Source organism: Sminthopsis crassicaudata, chromosome 4 (assembly GCF_048593235.1).
Source record: "Sminthopsis crassicaudata isolate SCR6 chromosome 4, ASM4859323v1, whole genome shotgun sequence".
In the NCBI taxonomy this organism is placed as follows: Eukaryota; Metazoa; Chordata; class Mammalia; order Dasyuromorphia; family Dasyuridae; genus Sminthopsis; species Sminthopsis crassicaudata.
Genome location: NC_133620.1, coordinates 33313841 through 33319579, shown reverse-complemented (window position 1 = coordinate 33319579; position 5739 = coordinate 33313841).

The window sequence follows — 5739 nt, the reverse complement described above, 5'->3', positions numbered from 1 at the left end:
TGAACAATTTAGGTCAGTTCCTTGCAATGCTTAATTAGACTAATATCTCTGTTTGCAATTAAGAGCAGATGTGACAAGCTAATGTGTCCATGCACAGACAAATTAACCTCTGCCCATCAGCTGCTTGGATCTGTGAGAAAGCTGCCATGTTGTTCTTCTGTTCCACTGAATCTAAAAAAAGGTGCAGAATTAGGATAAACATGGATGTTAATAGAATACCCACTTCCCATGAAGCACCATCCACAGAGAGCACTTCTCAGGCATATTGACAGACTACTGTCTCTCTCCTAATTGAGGAAAATGTCACTTTTTTTAAAAAAGATTTTTAACAATTTCTTTTTAGTAATTGCTATTTAAGGGAGTTAATTTTTTTTCCTGTGAAGTAGATTTGAGTCATAGAAATCTGGTTCTTACCTCTAAGCAATATCTCCACCAATTTTCCTATGCCATTTAGTTATCATAACTATATTCTAAAGAAAGTAAAGTTAGGTCAGACCTGGTTTAGACCAGGAAGTAATCATCTAATCTACGGGTTCGTCCATTTAGGACTTATTGGTAAGGGAAATTGGGACAGAAGAAGAGATAATGAGAGTGAATTGGTTTGGTTTTCAGCCTAGGGCTGTTAGCTAATAACAATGATAAAATATGAAATCAGAATCTTTGAGATTTCCAAGTCCTACAATCCAACTTGCACCTCTTAGGATCTTATCTCCTGATCTTCCAAAGAATTCATATTATGGGGGCACCTATATGATGCAGGGAATAGAGCACCAGTCCTGGAGCCAGGAGGAGCTGAGTTTGAACTTAAATTCAGACATCTAACACTTATTAGTGACCCTGGGCAAGTCACTTAACCCTAATTGTCTTGCCAAAAAAAAGATTTAAAAATCATATTATAATCAGATATTAGGAGAGCTCAATAATAAGGCAGATGGAAAGATCAAATGGTCCTCAGGGTGCAATCACAGAAAACATGGTAAAGACTGAGCCTCAGTTTTCTTATTTGTTAAATGAAGATTTAACAAATGACCTTGAAATCTTTTCTAACTCTAACCTTTCCAATGCTATAGTCCTAAGATGGTTTTTAAATGAGTATGAACAATACAAAAATTACCAAAATCACAAGTCAAATACTTGGCCTAAACAAATAAATAGATAGATAGATTGATAAATGAATGAATAATTAAATAAATGAACAAAGAAATGAATGGATGAATGAATGAATTAGTGTAATAGACAGCAAACGGTCCCTGCATTTGTCAGGTTAAGAGAGAAACTTATTCAAACCATTTTTGAATTGGACTTTTTAAATAGCTATTTTAGAAGGCAATGGGAAGTTTCAAAAAGTAAGAATAATATAGATGATTAAAGGATTGAAAATAGAAAAAGTAAGGAACATTCTTAGGATTATTTGGCCTCAACAAGAAAGAGCAAGGAATGAACTAATGGGACTGCTTGAATGATAGAATGACTCTTATACAAATGGTGTGATCAGATGTGCTCTGTATCTATTGTGTATAGGAATGGGAGAAAGGAATTTTTCCTAGAGAAGGAATAATTTTCTTAAGTTTCTTAGTGTCTTGGGAATTTTCTAGATAGAGACTACTTTTCTTTTATAAGTGTTACAAATCCATTTCTCACTCATTCAAAACAAAAAGACAATAGGATCCTAGATTTAGAACTATAAGAGTTTTTCTCAATCACCAAGTCCAAATCCCTTCTTTTACAGGTGGGGAAACTGAGGCTTAGGGAAGTTAGGCAGTTGGACTGCAATCACAAAGCTAGTAAGTATCTCTGGGAGATTGGAGAGATCTTTCTGGTTCCAAGTCTAGTGTTCTCCCCACATCATGCCCAAGTTCTTTGCATGAAACTTCTCAAGGGTTAGGTCACCTCAACCTCTAAGTACAATGCCAGTCTACCAGCTACTCCCAATTCATGGCATATTTTACATATCCCCAAAACTTTTGCTTTCAGGGAGTCTTAGATGGTAAAAAAAAACCTATCCACTTGAAGAATAAAACTGATAGCTAACAAACAAGGTGAATTCACTATTAACTTATTGGTCAATATGAACAGGCCTTTGCTTGCAATTAATTTCATTGGTGGGAGGTTACAACCACCACACACCTAGGTAGAAAGGGCTGATCATCATGTCTAAACAAGCCTTACATCTTCATGTCTATTGATAATCTATTACTGATCAGCACGTGATGGGAGGTATTCATTTTAGTGGTATTATGTGGATATTTCAGTTATTTTCATGTACTTAATGGTGTGCTCAACATATTCTTTTGATCAACATAAAGGACTTAATGTGGAAAAAATCCTGATATTTAAAAGACAAGTACAAAGGATAACTTTGCAACATGCTAATTGTATGGCTTCTGAGCAAATCCCTTACCCTTGTTCAGCCTCAGTTCCCTCATCTGTAATATCAGAGAGGTTTTGGGCAAGTTGATCTCCAAGGGATCTTCCACCTCTAAAACTATAATTCTATGTAGTTCCTAAAATGTGAGGTTGATTTTAAAATATGCAAAAAAGGTAAAGGATGTAGGGTTTGTTTTCCAAGATCACGTCAAATACTTCAGATTGCTTAATGATAAAAATAAAACAAAACTTGATTTTCTGCCTTCAAAAAAGAAAGAAAGAAAGAAAGAAAAATGAATACTATAGGTTTTGTCCAATACTTAAAAACCCCTTTTGTGGCTTGACCTGAATGAATGATCACCAAAACTATCTTGTGTCATTTCTAAAAGAGTTTTTAAATCAAATGAAAGCAGAAAGTCGGTAAAGCTTTTTGGGCATCTGAAGGGAAAACAGTCTGAATTAGAAAAATGAAATAATTGTTATTTCAAAAGAAGGTCTCTTGAAATTAAAGATAAGTACTAAACTGTGAATACCCTTTGATCCAGCAGTACTATTAACAGAAAAAGATACTGTAAGTACAAAAATATTTATAGTAGCTCTTTTTGTGATGGCAAAGAATTGGCAACTGAGGGGATGACTATCACCTGGTGATTAGAGGAAAAAATTTATGGCAAATACATATTTAAAAGTATTATTACTGTAAAAAATAACAAATATGTAACTTCAGAAAAGCCTGGAAAATTTTCTATGAATTGATACAAAGAAAAGTGAGTAGAATCGGGACAATAATGATTGGAAAGATTTGACTCTTGAGCAATGCAGTGACTCATGATTCTAGAAAATCAAAGATAAGGAAGGCAGCTCATCTTCTAATAGAACAATGGGATTTATTTTGCAGATTTGTTACCAGGATTTCATTTTTCTTTTTCTTTCTTTTTCTAATGGCGGGTGGTAGTTGTGGGAAGTGATGTGAGACAGAAAAGGATAGTAAGAAAGGATAACGACACAGCTGAGGCCATATTGAATTCCTCTTAACTCAAGGCTGGCATTCTCTATCCACTCTGCCATGCAGTAGATCCATTAAAATATATTTATATGTAAATATAGAGATGTTATATAATACAGAAGGTGAGGGATTGAACCTGTGATTTATTTCACTGATGTAGGGAATTCCAAGGAGAACAGTCCTTCTATATTAAAAATATTTTTAAGCTCTTATGGTTTACCAACCACTGTGCTAAGTGCTAGAGGAACCAGGACAAAAGTAAAGACCTTCCCTTGTAATCCCCACCCTGGCTTCCAAGAAGCTCATATGCTAATCTAGGGTAGCAGTGGCCGAGAAAGTTATTTCGATTTGTAAAGTTACAGGAATGATGAGTTATAAATAAGTAGACTGCCATCTCCTTTCAGGAGCAATAGTGAGATTGATTAGATTATGTCTTCAGACCTAGAAAATGGGGTGAAAGGAAGTAGAGACCACATGACATGGCCACTGAGGAGGTAGACTACTGGAACAGCCACCTCCGGGGAGATTGTTAACCTATTCATGGCTTAACAAATAAGTCCTAGGGAATTATTTATGAATATTCTTCACCCTGAGTTCAAAAGACAAAGGGACTGTGGAGAAATTTCAGGAGGTTCATGAACTTTGATGGGGGAAAAATAATCTTAATTTTCACTAACATGTTTCCCTTGAAAGTCTGTATATTTTGTTTTGTGCATTTAAAAACATTCTGATAAGAGATCTATGATTTTCTCTAGGACTCTTCCCAAAGAGGTCCCATGACACAGAAATAGTGAAGAACTCATGTTCCAGAGGCTACCTGACTCATCCAGAATCATGCAGCTAATGCCCATCCCAGGTGGGATTTGAACCCTGGCCTTTGTGAGTTTAAGCCCAAGCCCAGTACTCTATCCACCATACCATATTTCCTCTGGATCTTTCATGTAGTTAGTGCTTAATAAAAGTTGTTAAATTGAATTGAAGGCATTATTAAAAGTCAGAGGAGTGTCATGGATTGCTGAGAAAGACATTAGAGCTTCAACAAAGGAAGGGCCCCTGTGGGCTTTGGGAAGTTAGAAGGAAAAAATTTCACAAACAAGCCTTAAGCTCAACTTTAAAGGATGCCCCTTTCCAGGATTTTGTTCTGAGATACAAACAGAAATAAAAACATTTCACTCAAAAGCCCCTGCCTTAGTGTCTGTGAGTTACTAGACAGCTTCGGCTCTCTGATTGAATGAAAGTTGCCACTTTGGCACTATTTGGTCATCAGAATTCAGTAAGTAGCATAATATAAAGGGGTGAGAGGGAAACCTCTGTTCCATTAGAAAAGGAGATTTTTTTTAAAGCATTGAGCGGAAAATAAAATGCCTTTAGTCTTGCAGGCCCACTAATCAATTCTCCCAAATCCCTCTAAGTGGACTAACTCACATAAAATTTATAGGTGTATCATTAGTGGCACATATGCATCTATCCAGCCTATGCAGGGAGTGAAATTTGGGGAAAGGCTTTCAAATTCTCTGGCAGAAAAATAAAAACAAACAAAACACACACACACACACACACACACACACACACACACACACACACACACACACACACACAAAACCAAAAAAAAAAAACCACTGTCCACTCAAGTTAATTATGGTAACCACCCTCTGGTGGGTCTTAGCGATCCTGAATCCTGATTCAATTCTGCATGGCTAGTAGGGAAATTGTCTCCCTCCCAAATTAAACAGATCCAGTCGGTATTTAGAGCAAGCTTGCTACATGGGGTTGATTGGACAACATTTGTCGGCCTCTCTCGTTAATAGCTTGCTAGGTAGAAGGGAAAGGGGAAGGTACTGAAAGATCATTTTGCTTTTCAATGCCATGATTACTTTCCTCCAGTTGACAGCCAGCCTTAACAAGATTCTATCCTTCAGGAAGTGTTCTTTTGATGGATGGTATCCCTGTGGCTCTAAACCTGAGCAGCAAAGGCAGACAGAGAAGGATGCTGCTATCGCTGAGGATCTAATGTTCCCCTGCTAACTGGCCTGTAATTGATAAAGCTCCAACACCCACCTTCCATCCCTCACAGAACCTCCAAAAAACTAGTTGGAGAAAAGGGACCAAGTCAAGTTCACCTAGTTTTTTTTCCTTTTATGAGCCTTCTGAAACTTGACTTGGTTACAAATACATTGAACATAAATAAGCAGCTTTTTGATGTGATCTATGATACATTTTTATCAAGCAACAAATATTTATTAAATATCTATTATATACCAGGCATTAACCTAAATGCTTAATAGATTTTTAATTTTTAATTAATCTAGATTAATTTATTTTTAAATATATATTTTAATTTTTTAATTTTATTTTTTAATGAATTT